Here is a 17,803-nt window from a genome sequence, read left to right as displayed (position 1 = left end):
TTTCATTCTTTCTGATTGCCGAGTAATACTCCATTGTATGTATGTATATGTGTGTACATATGTATGTGTGTGTATACACACACACACGCACACACACCCACATATACATCTTCTTTACCCATTCATCCATCGATGGACATTTGGGCTCTTTCCATACTTTGGCTATTGTTGATAGTGCTGCTATAAACATGGGGGTGCCTGTGTCCCTTCGAAACAGCACACCCGTATCCCGTGGATAAATGCCTAGTAGTGCAATTGCTGGGTCATAGGGTAGTTCTATTTTTAGTTTTTTGAGGAACCTCCATACTGTTTTCCAGAGTGGCTGCACCAGCTTGTATTCCCATCAACCCTGACTTTTCATTAGAATCACCCAAAGAGCACTTAAAACACAAACACAGGGGTCCCTCGGGCCTACACACCAAGAGCTGTTCTAGAGTAAGGCCCAGGTATTGGGATCATAATAAAATCATTTCCCAGACGATGTGCAGCTAAAACGGAGAGCTTCTGCACTGGCCCATGAACTGCCTGAGGAGGGTTGGTGCTATGTCTTTTATCTTCATATTTTATGTGTTTGTCACCAAATACCGTTTGTTCAACAAACATTTATTGAACACCTGTTCCATGATACCATTCTGGGGGGTGAGTATATTAGACAAATCAGACAGAATCTCTGCCTTCATGAATTTTACAGTTCAGTGGGAGAGATACCAGAAAGTACTTATAATTTAGAAACTGGAAAGCTTACAAAGAGGGACCTGATATAGTCTGACAGGGTGCTAAGGGGAACACCTCTCGGAGGAGGTGACATTCAAGGGGGTTGATGCGTACGAAGCTAAGCTGAGGTAGGTCTACCATTATCCCCATTAGATCCCATTTTATAGGTGGTGAGGCTGAAGCTTCAAGAGCCAGACTATCTTCTGCAAGGGGCCACACCTAACAGTCATGGAACGAGGGTCTAGCTGATTCCAGCTTTGTTGTATATAGCCACCCTGTACCTGTCTTCTACCTGACATGTGGTTAGAGGTTCAGCACATGGGGAATGAATTGCTACATGTTGGCTAGATACGTCCCTGAGAAGCTTGCCATGAACGACTATTAAGTATTTAATCATGACTGTTCACAAATGACTCGATGAAATAGAACCTCCCAGCAGTGTAAATCCTGGGGTGACTTCGGTAGTTCCTGGAGAGAGGCCACGGTAGCAGTTATCGTGCCCATGGCTCGGACGTGTGGGGATAAAAACTCAGACCTCACAGACTGCTGGGACCTGATAGGGTTGCCACCATCACCAGCGAGCATAGTACACTCGGGTTTCTGGTCAGCTTGTGTGGGCAGCGCTGTGACATTTAATTCTTAAAAAATAGCTAGATGAGTAAAACAGCGGTGTTGCAGATCTTTCCATGATACATGCCCAGTGGAATCCGGGCTATTCCCATCCGAGGGCTTTTGGCCTCATCCAAAGAAGCCACAGAGGCTGAACCCTGGTATCTGGTTCCCAGTGTGTTTTCATCATTTTCTTGTTTTCTCACAGTGCTTAAGTGACATGAGACCCATCTGATGTTCTTTAAAGTTTTACAGAGCATTTCTGTATTTCTGGTTTGAGATGACCAGCCACCCCCACCCCCACCTCCCCCACCAGACTGTGTGGAAGATGCTGAATATCTTGGAGGTGGTCTTGCATTTACAATGTAGTTATTATGTTTACGCAGAACCTTTATCAGTATTAATTGGAACACAGTGTAATAAAAACAGAAATTTTATTGGAAAAACAAGTTATCTCCCCAAAAGACTTTAGTTTGAAAATGGCTTTGGGGATTTGTCTCTTTCTCTTACTGTCCCTGCTGCGTATGAGGACATTTCAGAAAAAGAAAAAAAAACAAAAACAAAAACAAAAACAAACAAAAACTGAATTCTGTGAACTGCTTGGATCAGGGGAGAATTTTCCAAGCTATTTAACTTTCCTGTATTGTTCCTAAGTTTTGAAGTGTTGACATTATTAATCTGTGAAGAATATTGTCATTTAGAAAGTTTGCCTTGGTGTGTGTGTGTCCCCCCCGCCCCCCACCTCTCCTGTCTCCTAATGTATGTTTAAAATAGCTAGTAGTTTCTTGAACAGTAGAGGTTTTAAAATATGTTGCAGGGGCACCTGGGTGGCTCAGTCCGTCAAGCGTCCGACTTCGGCTCGTGTCATGATCTCGCAGCTCGCGGGGTTGAGCCCCGCATCAGGCTCTTACAGCTCGGAGCCTGGAGCCTGCTTCGGATTCTGTGTCTCCCTCCCTCTCTCTCTGCCCATCCCCCACTTGCTGCGCACACACACTCTCTCTCTCTTACTCTCTCAGAAATATTAAATGAATAAACTAAAAAAAAAAATGTTGCAATTTTTGACAGTTTTTCCTTCCAAAGATAGAGCCTAATTCACTTCTCTGGTATGTGTGCCAGACTTATAGCTCTTTTCTAATGAATAGAATGTGATGGAAGTGATACCATGTGATTTCCTAGGCCAGTTCATAAAAGAGCTAGCTTCCATCTGGGTCTCCCCACCGGCTCCACGTTTGCCTTGGAGGAAGCCAGCCACCCTCTTGTGAGGCCACTGGAGTGACTCTGCCAGCCCCGGGCAGGCCTTCACTTGCCTGCTGACACGTCGCCTCAATCTTGGTACAAGCCCCTGGGTCAGGGCAGTAGACATTGGACTGGCCTTCACGAGACTTCTGCCCTTGCAAACGTGGGTTTAGGCGTGCAAATCCTAGGCTCAGTGGAAGTCAGTGTGGGTCTCTTGAGAAAGACGAGCTCACTGCTCATCAGTGCTGTTAAAAAAGCAAACTGAAATATACTGTACTTTCGTAAAAATGGAAGGAGGCTGTGATTCCTAGTAAGCATGGGTGCGCCTGGCTTGTCGTTCCGTCAGTGACTTTGTTGGGTTGAATTTGTTCATCTTTTTGAATCAGACGTATTATTACACATGAGTATACTTTTCCTTGGAAGTAAAGACCCCAGAATATTCCTTCTCCTAGTTCTTCTTCTATGATAAATTTTTTTTCACAAATCCAAATGTGGATTTTATTATTAAATAGTGGCTTCCTTAAAATTCATGCCAAGATATATTTGGAATATGTTTTAGCTTATTAGTAACACATTGTGCCCCCTAGAAATATATAGCATTGTTAGTCTGAAAGTTGGGACTCTTAAATTCTTTAATTTTAGCGAATAAAAAAATGACAGTGGTATGGAATTCAATTACAAGCATATGATATGGAAGCCTTATTTCCAGTGTATGGCTACGTTGTCATAAACAGTTCCATACTTGAGGGGAAAAAGGCAGTTTTCTCCCTTTTCAGCGTAGAATTATGTAGTGAGTAGTTTTGTAGGAACATTTGTGTTTTCTAACGCAAAATTAATGTGTGATGTTCGCCCCAGATTTTCATTTGTTAATTTATCTATTTTAAGAAATAGCTCAAAGCGTATGATGAAATCTAAGATTTTAAAGGTAAAGTGCTAAATTCATCAGTGGATAGGAAGTGGATAGCAAGTTCATTTTAGCTTTTTTTAGCTAACATTTTGTCAAAGGTACAATGCAGAGTGAATCTAGAATTGATAATTAAGTTTGGTGTCTTACCATTGTGTCATATAATGGTATTTTTAATCCTGGAGTGTTTCTTCAGTGTGAAGAAGTTTCCTAACTAGAATAGTTAAGAGATGAAATGGATTAGAATTTTATTTTATTTTTTTTTTTTAATTTTTTTTTTCAATGTTTATTTATTTTTGGGACAGAGAGAGACAGAGCATGAACGGGGGAGGGGCAGAGAGAGAGGGAGACACAGAATCGGAAACAGGCTCCAGGCTCCGAGCCATCAGCCCAGAGCCTGACGCGGGGCTCGAACTCACGGACCGCGAGATCGTGACCTGGCTGAAGTCGGACGCCCAACCGACTGCGCCACCCAGGCGCCCCCATGAGAAATTAAGTCATTTTAAATAAAACTGGGAGTGCTTGGGGCCCCTGGGTGGTTCAGTCGGTTAAGCGTCTGACTTCAGCTCAGGTCATGATCTCACAGTTCATGAGTTCAAGCCCCGCGTCGGGCTCTGTGCTGACAGCTCAGAGCCTGGAGCCCACTTCAGAGTCTGTGTCTCCCTCTCTCTCTACCCCGCCCCCACTCACACTCTGTCTGTCTCTGTCTCTCGAAAAACGAATAAAATGTTAAAAATTTAAAAAAAAACAACAACAAAAAACTGGGAGTGTTCATTCCCAACGAGTGCTTCAGATTTTTTTAAAGCCTCAAGCTGAATAACAAAAATACTGTTAAAGGTAACTATAAAAACATATTCTTACCTTGATAGTCGAATTTTGTAGAATTAAGAAATTATAGCTGACGTTTGTTGCCAGATGCCTTATTATATAGATTTATGATGTTTCTTAATTGTCTCACCTGTCCTATATGCAAGACGTTATTATCCCCACTTTGGGATGAAGTCACCTAGTTTGAATTACTTACACAGCTAGTAAGTTTACATTTAAACCTGGTTTAAATCATTTACACAGCTAGTAAGTAGCTATGAGATTTGAACCATACGTCTTTGGTAAGTGACTGCCGCCGTGGGCTGGGGCAGTGAGGACTCCCAGGAGTGCCTCACCTGTGCAGGGGGACAGGCCAGTAAAACAGGCGGTCGTCCTAGAGCACGAAGGTACTAGATGGGTCCCTCAAAAAGAGGAGCAGCTTCTTTCACTTTAAATGCAACCTGGACCTGGCACTGACTCAACCACAGTCTCGTCTTTCTCCGCCCCTCACTGCCGGTACTAGGGCCTCTGTAATTGGCATCACTTAGGAACGACTAGGGAGGCTCGCAAACCAGCGTGTTCTCTTCCATAGACGAAACTGCTTCCCGCACCCCCTTAGTGACTTATTCTCAAATGGGTCACATGGATGTGGGGTCAGATGCTGAGTCAGCCCCTGACTGGTTTGTCAGAGAATACTTCGAGCAGTTTTTTCTTCATTTCTGGAAATGGAAAAATAGTTTTTCAACCTCACCGGACGGTTCTGAAGCATCACACAGGTCATGCAGGTCCCTGACAATGGTGACCGCGATGACGACTTCATCCTCCTCAGCTTGAGGCTCTGAAATAGTAGAGGGAGTCCAAACAAAATCTGTCCTCTTCCATCCACCACCGCCCGGATGTATCCAAGCTGCTTAGCTCTACCCCCATTCCCTCCCCCCCCCAACAAGCTTCGGTTTCCTCCTTTCTAAAATGGGACCATAATGGCTACTTTGTTGCACACGTTGGAAAGAACATATTAAAAATATTTAATATGATACTAGAATATATTAATCCATGGTAGTTACAGTTACAGTCAGCTGCAAAAATTTAATCAATGCTGGAAAAATTTTAGCCAGTATTGTTTCAAATTATTTATTCTTATATTCTGTCTCTTTCTTTCTTAGACTCGAGTTACTTTTGTGTTAGACCGCTTAATGTTCTCCCACAGGTCACTGAGATTTTATTTTCAATCTTTATATTCCTTGTGCTTCGGTTTAGATAATTTCCACTTTCCTGGCTTCAAGTTTATGGCTCATTTCTTCTGCAGTGTCAGTCTGCTGTTGGTCTCATCCAGCTAATTCTTATTTCAGATACCATATTTTTCTAGTTCTTGGATTTCTGTGTGGACTTTTTTTTTTTTTTTTTTTTGTAGAATTTCTGTCTTTCCTAGAGTTCTGTTATCTCTTCACCCATTTATCCATCTTTTCCTATAGATTCTTGACCTTACTTGTAATATTTATTTTGAACTTGTGTCCTAAATCCAGCATCTAACTTGTCTGTGGTTCCATTTCTTTTGATTGTTTTTTTTTTTTTTCTCTCTCTCGGTGTTTTGCTACGTTTTTCTGTTTCCTTGTGTGTCTAATAATTTCTGTTTGCATGCTAGACATTTGAATTGTATGATGTAGAGACTCTGGGTTCTTTTATCTTCTATGAAATGTGTGGTGTTTTATTCTAGTACCTGATTAGATTTCTGGTGATGACCATCACCTTGATCTTACGGTAAGTTTATCTTAGTTTTGCTTATAGTCCCAGGATATAGCCCTTAGTCCTGCAACATGGCCCATACTCTCATGGCACCGTCCATCCAGGCTTTCAGCCCAGAGTGTTTACTAAGCCCTGGCTAACTTTGTGGGATTTGAATTCCAAACTCTTTCCTTAGCAATGGGAAGTTGCTGGAATCTGCTTAACTCTTTAGATACTGTTTTCTGCTAGGCTTTTCGAAGCATTTGCAGTTCTGGGCAACCGGGGGTTGAATTTGAGGGCTTCCCTTTCTGTGACTTCTTCTTTTCTTGGATTTTCCCCCTCAATTGCCAGCTGCTGAAGCAATCTCAAACTCTGACCTCTGACACCTCAGCTGAGTAAAATGCCACTTTGTACTTGAGTTCAGTTCTCCTTGCCCAACATGGACTAAAGTCTGCCTTTAGGAGAAAAGCCAGTTAAATATGGTCTTCTCTGGCATGGTTCTCTTCCTTAAAGGGTAATACCCCTTCTTTTTCTTCCTGCTTTTGCGTGCTTTCCAATGGTTTCTAGTGGTTGTTTTTGTATTTTGTCCATCATTCATAATTGTTATAGGCAGGAGCATTAGTCTGGTACAAGTTATTCCATCAAATTATCAACTGCCGATGCAGATAGATCTTTATAAAAAATAATGTATGAGTAATTCATTTATTAAGCATTGATTGAACATACAACATTCAGGGATTGACGGAACACTTGACTCGCAGAGAGGTGTTTTGGCATAGTTGGACTCAACAATACGCAGCAGTGTGTGAAAGTGACTTAGAGGGAGGTATGTCTTCAGCTCGGGTTCGTGGACCACAGATACCTAAACACAGAAAACAGGCGCTCTGTTTATTCAGTCAAAACTATTTACGAAGCACAGGAGAGGCAAGTAGGTGATTAAATGCTAGGGTAAGCAGTGATCGTCTGTACTCTTGGACTTCCAGTTTATTGTAAACTCAGTGTTTTCACCTCGTAGTCTCACTCTGAAGTTCGGTCTTAAAGTCTGCATGTAAGGGAAGTAACCCATGGAGTCAGAATAACCCTTGAAAATCCTTATATGGCCGATAAAGTACACTTAAAATTCTACCTCGGTGTTTTTACAAAGATTGGCATTCCTTTAGGAGTGTGGTATTGAAAACGCACACACTCACCCTCCACACACAGCCTTTGAGCCCGTCACCCGCAGCTCAGGGAGAGGCTCCCCCTGCGAACACTGACCCTCCTGCCCACGGACACATACTCGTCATTGACTGGGAGGGGGGGTGCCCAGTGCTGTTCACATGGTTTTTGCTCTCTCTCTCTCTCGTTCTTCCAAATCGACTAAGTTGAGGAGTCTCCTAAATTAAAGGCACAGATGTGTCCTACTGTGATTTTCAGTCCTTGTCAGCTAATCCTTTTTACCGTTCGCGTAAAGATTCAGCTTAGTGACTGCCGAGTTTTCTTTACGGACCACCTTTCTGCCTTGAGCAGACCCTCCTTGACGATTACGGCCAAGATTCTGTGGTCACTCCAGATCTTGCTGCCTCTTATTCCAAGTTACATTTTGACCACGTTCTTGGATGGTTTATGCCTCGTCAAACGAGGGTTATGTTTTCCTGTATAATGATGTTGCAATTAAACTATAGCAAGAGTCTGGAGGAATGCCAGGGTCTCTGGTTTTATTTCTGTGTATGGTATTCCTGCTAGGGTCGCTTCCATTCTGCCTCTCTCACAGGCTTCCCTGGCCACGTGGAGTATCCTATGAGGCAAACCCACCTCAGCTCTTCACAGGAGGCCCCGGCTTCAGGCAGCCATGCTCCGTGATAAACTCTACAAAGCAGTCATGCATGTGTTGGATTCCATTTGTGGTTTGGACATGCACATGAATTTTAAAGTGTCTCTGTCTAGGACGGGAGGGACTCTCCAGCCGGGTCTTTAGCCAGGAAGATAACTACTTATCGATTTTCCTGACGCCTGCTTAGGTATGGAAATCAAGCAAGTTGCTATCGATTCTGAAGTGTTTTTCATAAATAATCAGTGCTGTAAGACGGAGTGATTGGGGGTTGATGGAGGATGACTTTGCACGGCCAGTTTGTCACCAGCATGCAGACAACAGGATATTCTCCGATCTTCCATGTCCCTGATAATTGATCAAACGTCACACTTCTTCTTTATGGGGAATCGCAGGGGGTTTCCAGTGCATTCTGGAAAACCTGGGGCTGGTTGTTGTTGTTGTTAATGGCATTTTCTGTTTGTTTTTCTCATTGGAAAAGTATAATATATATTAACATATTTGCAAAGGAAAATTGAGATAAAGGAAGAAAATACTAATCAGCCGTATTTCTTTTTTAAACTTGTGTGTGTGTGTGTGTGTGTGTGTGTGCACGCGCGTGTGTATTCTGAACCACAGATAGCACACTTAAGTGGCACCTGGCACATTTGTGTGCTGCGTGGCCCTTGTCATCTTCCTTGTCCACGCTCTGGGTGATGCCTTTTCCAGGACCCCTGGAGTGGAGAGATGTGTATTGCTGTAGCGCTTGGGGGTGTTCTGTGCCGCCTGCACAGTGAGGAGTGGCGGGATCCCTTCTGGAAGAGCATTGGCTCCCAGACCTGAACGCTGGGGTGTGATCTCTGTTCTGGCTATAAGTAGCAGAGTAGTTCTTAGCAAGTCCGTCCATTTCTGAAGACCTCAGTTTTCTTCTCTGTGAAACCGAGATGATACCTACCTTGTCTATTAATGAAATAGTGGTGACGAAAGGACACGAAGGTTCTTTTGCAACGTAAAAGACACCATGTATACCCTATGGGGGGGGGTCACGGGGTCCAAAAAAGAATGCCATTCTCCACCCAAAACCAAACAGGCCAGCTTGCACGTTTGTTCTCTTTTGTACACGTGCTGTTGTTCTCCCTCAGACTCATTGGACTGTGCACCTGTTGAGGGCAAGAAGGTTTTAGATTCAGCTGACTCTCCTCTGTGATCCTTAACATTCTGGGGTCATCAATCCCTTTATAATATGAGAACAACAGACCTTCTCTGAATTTAAAAAAAAAATTTTTTTTTGAAGGCAGAATTTTTCAGTCAATTTTAGGGGTTTTTGCAAGCCGTGGAATTGAGACCAGAACCATTGATGGTTATAAGTAGTAACATTGTATGTAGAATATGCATCTAACATATACTGTATTAACACATAAGGAAATGGTTAAGTAAATAAATATTAGAAATTTAGGTTTTAAAATGTTTTACCATGGGGCACCTGGGTGGCTCACTTAGTTAAGCATCCGACTTCGGCTCAGGTCATGATCTCACGGTTCATGGGTTCTGGCCCCTCATCGGGCTCTGTGCTGACAGCTCAGAGCCTGGAGCCTGCTTCGGATTCTGTGTCCCCCCCTCTCTCTGCCCGCCCCCCCCCCGATCCCACACTCTGTCTTTCTTAAATAAATAAATAAATAAATGTAGGTTAAAATAAAATAATAAAATTTTTCATGAAAAGTATAGATGGTCACAAATCGTCTGGAGAGTACCAGTTTAAAGAGCAGCTGCCCAGCCAGGTCCTATCCTAGCCTACTTCATCTACCAGGACAAGATCCCAGTGAGGCTTCGGTTTATCTCGAGTCATTTTACACATAATTTTTAAACCAAGAAGCTGAAGCTCAGAAGGACTAAGGCTGTAAACCGAATGACCTGCATAACCTTTGTATCCCACTGTAGGTGCTTAATGAAAGTTTGTGAATTAATAGTAACATGTGGGGCCATATTTGTACATTACACCTGTTTATAAGAAAGCTTGGCTCCCTCGGAGGGTGGGCAGTTGACTAGAAGGCTGGAATAGAAGAGGAATACTTGTCTCCTTCCTAGCTTTTCTTAGGGGGCAGATCTCAAAGCATGAACATTACCCAGAAGAGCCGACAGCAAATCCAAGCGTGATGTGGATTTTATCTGGCAGTTAGGAGGCCAACGTGATGGAGCCAGAAGAGAGGGCATTGCTGCTTCTGATGCTCAAATGCCGTTTAAATGCCGAGTAATAGCCTTGTGGAACTCTGCAGGCATCTTGTCTTGGGGCTCTGTTAGTTAATGGATTTGTCAGTTGCTGCGGAAATGGGAGTCTGCATGCTAAGTTTCCAGATAACACCCTTGGGGCTGGAGCAGATTCTTGTAGAGGCTTGGCTAGAATTTTGAAAGAACAAATCCAAATTCAAAATGACCTTGAAAAATCAGAGGAATGAGTCATCCCAAGTGGCATGGAGAAAGGCAATTAAAAAAAAAAATGTATGCAAACCGTTCTGCCTTTAACCGTGTTGCCTTGGACCTTAACCTTAGTGAGTGGTGGTGGGAACAGATGAGGAAACTGAGGCCCAGGGAAGTGAAATAACTTGTTCACAATCGATTTAAATGTGTCTAAATAGTGGAGGTTGTATCTAAGGCAATACAGAGTTTGGACTCTGAGCCCAAACTCCCTCACCCCCCACCAATATAGTGTCTGTAAAATTAAAACAGGTTGTTTTCATGGGGCACCTGGGAGGCTCAGTCCGTTAAGCATCTGACTCTTGATTTCGACTCAGGTCATGATCTCATGGTTCGTGGGTTCGAGGCCTGCATTGGGCTCTGCGCTAACAGCACAGAGCCTGCTTGGGGTTCTCTCTCTCTCTCTCTCTCTCTCTCTCTACCCCCCTGTCCACTCCTCCCCTGCTCACATGCATGGTCCTTCTCTCTCTCAAAAATAAACTTAAAAACAAAACAGGTTGTTTTCAGGGTCACAGGTTGAATGGTAACTGGTTGTATGGATCAGCGTGACAGAAAGAGCCGGGCCCCACTCTGACACTGAACAGGAGTGGAGGGCAGTGCTTTTAAAACTTTAACCTGCCTAGACGGTGAGCCCTGGAGAGACTGGTGGTCTCTGTATCTCTGCCCACTCAAGCAGACACCAGCTTCTTTACCCCCGGGTACTTTAAGGTGCCTTGATGGGATGCTGTGCCTGTTTTCCCGGGTCTACCAGTAATCAGCTGTTCATTCTTCAGGGTGTTAGGCAGTTGTCATCTCTTGGGAACTCAGTGGCTACATCCAAGTTTTGTCCGTGTGTTCATTTATTTATCAGATACAGCGTGGGTGCCTATGAGAGGCTGTGTTAAATAAGCAATATATTTTCATACAGAGGAAAGAAAATAAAAACCATCGATGATGGATTAAGTATTTAAGTATTCAAAAGAGAATAAAACTAAACCAAATATTAGAAGGCTTAGAAACTTTAACGCTAGAACTTTTCTTCACCCTACATGAACAGATACATTGGATTGAATTCAAGCTTTCAATGTGTTGTTGTTTTTTTAATACAAACTGTTAGGAGGTTTGGGAATATAAGATAGGAAACTCAAAGGATTTCTGGGTGAAGATTGGTATGTTTGATGACATGAAATGTAAAAGTTCTGTGCGGCAAAGGACACCGTAAACCAAATGAGGAGACAAACGGGAGGGAATTCCAGCAACACATATTACAAAAGATTGCCGTCCCTTAGGCAAAAAATTTTCTCACAGACTGCTAGGGAGAAGGCAAGCTGTGGAAAACAACAGGCAGAAAAGGAAATGTGAATGGACAATAAAATACAAGAAGATACTCGGGCTTACTGTCACCCACTTTTTCACATCCCTGTGGTATGAATTAAAAAAGTGCAACAACATCTGTGCGCTAGTGAAGTTCTAGAGAAATCCCTCTTACATTTGTACGGCTGTTGGGTCTGTGCATTGTTGCCACCAGACTCTTGGGAAACATAGTAGTGTTATTTAAAATTTGAAGTGTGCACCCCATTCCCCATCAGTTCTGCTTTTGTGACTGCATCTTTTAAAGTGACAGCATGTAAGAACTTGTGGATAAGAATATTTATGGCAGCATTGGTTTTCCAGTAGCAAACACTGGAAGTCCCTCAGGGGGATAGTTCTCCAAATCATAGCAGTGTTTATTAAGGAATATAATCACAGTTAAAATGATTAATTAGATTTAATTGTATTCGGTTTTTTGATCCTTATTCAGTAGGAAAAAAGTAAGCCATGTAGTCTTGATTTTAATATGCCATTTGGTTTTTTAAAAATGAGAAAAAGGGAGAAGACCCCCTATTGTATGTGTGTTTGTGTATTTTTTAAGCATAGAGAAAGCTTTGCTGAGATTATTAACATACCACATTATTAACTCTGCTTATTTCAAGGAGATGGGATTGGAGAAGGGGAAAGGAAATGATCATTTGTATCTTTATATATCTCTGTAGAAGTGTATGAATTATTTTTGTAATTTTAAAAACAAATGGAATTAAAATTTTTAAAGGGTGATTAGTGCTACAGAGTATGTATAGGATGGTGTAAAAGAATTTATCACTTCCCCCTCTCTGCCAGCACTATAATTTATGACATGGCTTTATTATTACAGTTATAGCTCATTGTATTTTATATGCCTGGCACGTGGCCAATACTAAGTATTTTCCGAAGGAAGGAGAGAAGACTTGCTCCGGGAGACTTCACTACATACGCTAGTCGAGTGCTGGGGTCTGGGTGAACAACTGCAGATCAGGTAAAGCTGGCAGCTGGGACGTCGCAAGAGGCTGAGGAGGGAGTGAATGACAGGCTCGCCTGGGAGGTTACACTTACATTTGATCTCGCAAGAGGCAGGTTGAGGCCCAGAACTGTGAGGGGCACTGGGGAACTTCGGCTGGGCTGTGTGGCTGCAGTGGAATGATGCCTGCCTCCGAGCTGTGCTCCAGATACCTCTGAGCTCTCGAAGATGAGATGATAAACACAGTGGCACTGGACTCGTGGCAAAGAAGATAACTTCCATAGAGACACAGGAAGAGAAGCGAGGCTCTCAAGAAGGAGAGTGTGGGAAGTTAAGGAAGGGAGACTCAGTCTGGAGCCAGGGATGGTTTCTCCCATATCTTAAAGACCCACCGTAGGCCAGACCCCGGAGGAGACGCACTGGAGGCGTTTCCCGTCCTGTCTGCATCATGATCCCATCGAGGTATTACTGTGGTTAAGGAAGCACAGTCTAAGATGATTATATGGATTGTCTTAGATCCACAGCTGATAAATGGAAGACCTAGGGTTTGGTCCACAGTTGTCTTGTGTATCGTGGACCCTCCAAAAAATACCACGATATTTAGATTGTACCCAATTCTCCATTAATATCAGAGCTTCAGCCTTCGGTCTAAGGGTGAATGAAAGCAATAAAAGTAAAGATATTTTTAGAGGCTTGCCATGTACTTTATAGATTCTACATCTGTCACATTTCACGTATGAAAGCTGAGACCCAGAAAAGTACCTTTTCCAAGGTCACGGATGGGCCAGCCTGGACAGAGGGAGATTCAAACCCAGGGAGACACAAACCCCAGGGAGACACAAACCACTTATGCCTCTGTCCCTCCGTCAGATGATGCCTTGGTAAACATTAGGCTGTGCTTGGTCAAGGTTGGGGGAGCTTTTGAGGATGGATCTGTTATGAATGCTTTCAAGGCCTTTACTCATTAAATAGAAATAATCCTTCGTGGTTTTACAATGTTCACTGCTGTTGGCTGCAGTTTTCCCCAAAGAGCTTTCACATTAATTATGACATCTTTACCTCTTAGCATTCAACCTCGAGGAGTATGCTGGGTATAGGTATTATCAGACCTGTTTTAAAGTTTACTTATTTATTTTGAGAAAGAGAAAAGAGCACGCAGGGTAGGAACAGAGAAAGAGGGAGAGAGACTTCCAAGCAGGCTCTGTGCTGACATGGTTTAGAGTACAACGCAGGGCTTGAACCCACAAATCGTGAGATCGTGACCTGAGCCAAAATCAAGAGTTAGATGCTGAACCTACTGAGCCCCCCAGGCGCCCCTATCAGACCTGTTTTATAGGTGAAATAAAGGCCCCTGAGAGCCTTAGTCACCTGACCAGGGTCACCTGGTAGAGCCTGGAGCTAAGGACCTAGATTTTCAGATCCCTCAGTCAGTCACTTGACATCTGGCTCAAAAATAGCAGACGTCTGGAGTTCCAGCACTTAGCCAAGCACAGTGGGTGAGAACACAGGCTCTGCAGCCCGTGCCTGTCATCACCATGCAGCCAGGTGACCTTGGGCAACCTGTTTAACTCTGAACCAGTCTCTGCGCCTGGAAAATGGGGATAATAAGAGCATGTCATTGTGAGCATCGAGTGAAGTAATGCAGGACAAAAGCACAGCTCCTGGCCCATTAAGTGATCAAAAGTTTAACCACAATTAATTATAATTGTAATTAATAATTATTAACGATTATAATCAGTCATTGTTACATTTATTGCATCTTTGTCATTATTACAGGACGGGAGGTCTGTCTTACCCTGTTTTTCTTGGTGTTTATCATTAAACCTTTCATGTATTAGATTCCAAATAGATATTTGTAGCATGCATCATGGCAGCCTTGACTGTCTTTCCTGAGTTTGTCAGTGGAAAAGGGTGGGTTTGGAATTGGATGAGGCTAGGTTCCAATGTGGATTCCCCAGTGAGTTTCACTGTCTTATCTATAAAACACTGCCTTGAAGAAGTTTTAGGATATTCACCGTTCTGGATCTTGCCACACGGTGCTTATAAGCTGCAGCTATAGTTAACAGTGACAGAGCATCAAAGGTTGGGTTGACAGGCCAGTTGGGAAGTTTTGTGAGTTTCCCAGTTTGGTAAGGCAAACATCCCTTAGAGAAAGGCCTGTTTAATAATTGCTGTGGTTCTGAAAATTTTGAGGATGGCCTCACTGGAGAAATGTACATGACATTTCAAAGGAATATTGAATTTGGGGGCGCCTGGGTGGCTCAGTCGGCTAAGCGTCCGACTTCAGCTCTCAGGTCATGATCTCATGGTTTATGAGTTTGAACCTATTAGGCTCTGTGCCGACAGCTCAGAGCCTGGAGCCTGCTTCCGATTCTGTGTCTCCGTCTCTCTCTGCCCCTCTTCAGCCCTCTCTCTCTCTCTCTCTCTTTCAAAAATAAACAAACATTTAAAAATATTTAAAAAAAAAGAGACTATTGAATTTTAATGTATTCTCAAGGCACTTGTAACTGCCAGCCCCAGGAACATATACTCTGAGAGCTGTCACGGACTTCAGAGTATAGTTGGAGCCTCTGTCCCCCTGGCCAGAGGACGAAAGATGGACGCCACTGCACTGGACTCCGAGGAGCAGCCTGGTGCCGTCATCCATCATTGCTGTCCTCGCCATAAACATTTATCGACCTTATCATGTACCATGCACTTGGCATGCAGTAACTCACTCTCCATAATACCGCTGTGCGGCAAATACCATTATTACCCCCATTTTAGAGCTGAGAAGATGAGACTTAGGAAGGTGAGTTACTCGACCAGAACACCACACAGGGTTGGTGACAGACCTGGAATTTGATCGTAGATATGTCTCACTTGAGGATATGGGGGAGAGTCTCCGCTCTGAGATCAAAAAAGCCTAAGATTAAATTCCCTTGTTTATCAGCTGTATGACCTTGGGCACGTTTTTGCATCTCAAAAGTGAGGATGATAACGATACTTCTCTTCCAGTCTTGTTAATACGTTGATAATGTGCATGAAGTGCTTACTGCGGTGACAGGCATATGCTAAATACACACTACTGTTATCTGTGTTATTACTAGAATAGTAAATCACTACTTAGGTACTACTGTGGGGCTTACATGTCAGAATGTATGTAAAGGCCCTTTCGAGCTGCATGGAACATATTAAGTGATCTGTATATGTTAGTCATCTCCCCAAAGAAATGCCAGCAGTTGAAATCTTGACTAAGTGGCCCTCTCTGGTTCAGCTGGTAAAATTATTTTATTTTCTTCTTTTTTCAGAACTGAAGGGAGTCACCTGGCTCTTAGAATTATCTTACATTCTGCGACAATACCATGAATACCAGAAATCCCCTGTAGATGTTTGAAAAGCATGAATCTCTCCATAACGGCTGGATTGAATTTCTCTCTTTCCTTGTTCTTTTCTTTTATTTGGTCTCCATCCTCACTTCCTTTCCCCAGCACTCACTTTACCAGCTTCCCGAAAGTCTGCTGGCATTTAACGTAGTTTACCCTGCTTTCTGAAAGGTCCTGGTCAGGCCATTTTCTGTCTCATCAGCCCTCCCATTCAGTCACACCTGTGTCTGTGACAGTCCCTCTCCCCCCCCCCCCAAAGCCCTGTATTTCTCTCTTCTTCCCTACACCCCTGAATTTACCATTTGTTTCTCTGCTTGCTATACTCCGTAATAGAACCTGCCCTCTGCCTCTGCCGTTGTTCTCTCCTCCACCAGAACCCCCTGTCTCTCTACCCTCTCCCTCTGCTGAAAACCTGCTTGGTAAACCCTTAGTTTTGTACAAAAGGATGCATGTGTTTATATAATATTGCTAGTGAGTTGTCACAGATTTGGGGAAAAAAAAAGCGTGTGAGATATATATTCTTTTGTGTGTGTGTGTGTGTGTGTGTGTGTGAGATATATATTCTTATACTGGCTACATGCCAGGTACTGTTTTAAGCACCTAACAGTTAATTGCCATTATTTCTACCCACAAGATAATTAGTATTACCCCCAGATATACCTTAATAAGTTGTGATTTTTTTTTAATGTTTATGTATTTTGAGAGTGGGGGAGGGTCAAAGAGAGAAGGAGAGAGAGACTCCCAAGCAGGCTCTGTGCTGTCAGTGCAGAGCCCGACACAGGGCTCAAACCCACGAACTATGAGATCATGACCTGAGCTGAAATCAAGAGTCAGATGCTAATCGACTGAACCACCCAGGCACCCCATAGACTGTGATTTTTAAAATGTATCTACAGTAGGAAATTTCACACATATATACAGATGTAGGATTACCATACATATACTTATGCACATAAATATAGGTATTGACTATATGGTGGTTCATTAGTGGAATTAACGAAGCACACAGGACCCATGCCCTAGCCTGGACTTATTCATCGAGTCTCACCTTTTGCCTCTCTCACGTCATTTTTGATGTTCCATCTTCCCGATAAAGCCTCCTTCTTCCCTTACAGGGTTCTGGTGAGGGTTAAATATGGTCTTGTAAAAAGCATTTTGGTAAGAGAAGGTTCTCAACAAATGCCAGTGCTCCCTTCCTGAGCCCCATCTGCCTTAGCCAAGTCTGTCTTGTTGTTTGATGAGTCCATCATCTCTGAGAGACTAAGAGCTTCTCCTAATTCTTTCTAAGCTCTGCATGCAGTTCCAAACTCAAGAGAGTGGCTGTGTCTGGGGAGGGAGGGAAGAGATTGGGATTGGGGGAGAGAGGAAACGTTCTGGAATACTTTATTTCTTAAATTGGCTGGCGGGTCCATGAGTATTCTCTTCATCTGAAGGTTGTGACATATGTCATTTGAAATATTTCATAATTCCAAGCAAACAAAAATCCTATATACTTCTGTTTTACCAGAAACACTTTCTTTGAAAGCAGTTGAAATGAACAGGCTGCTGAATTTTTGTTTGTTGTTTGTTTCTTGTTTTTGCTGGCCTCCAAAAGCAGAAGAGGTCTGGTGGGATTCTCAGGGGTGAGGTAGGCTCTTTAGCTTTAGACAGAAGGAATCAGGGGTAACTCCAGTTTATGAGGAGATCAAACATGTGCATCCTGTCTGTCGAGCTGATGTGGCCTTTCTTTTGTGTTTTCCTGAGCCACTTCCCTCCATTACTTGGGCAATAACCAGAGCTGCGTTTTATCTTTTTTAATATCTCGGCCTAAAATGCTGACATCCACTGTAGGCATCATGAATTTTTGATGTGATGATTGGAAGGCTGCTGGGGCCTCATTTCATTTCACTGGA

General features: G+C 43.1%; 1 protein-coding gene across 1 annotated transcript in view; it reads left to right on the top strand.

Moving 5' to 3' along the window:
* Window positions 1–17,803, top strand: part of ASAP1 (ArfGAP with SH3 domain, ankyrin repeat and PH domain 1) — a 313,489-nt gene that overhangs the window by 167,745 nt on the left and 127,941 nt on the right. The gene's annotated exons all lie outside the window — the stretch shown is intronic.

The sequence above is a fragment of the Lynx rufus genome, unplaced genomic scaffold, assembly GCF_022079265.1.
Source record: "Lynx rufus isolate CCGP_SWC_20201006 ecotype Redwood Valley unplaced genomic scaffold, mLynRuf1.p SCAF_12, whole genome shotgun sequence".
NCBI lineage: Eukaryota > Metazoa > Chordata > Mammalia > Carnivora > Felidae > Lynx > Lynx rufus.
Note: the sequence above shows the minus strand (reverse complement) of the source record. Positions and strands in the feature narration are given on the sequence as shown.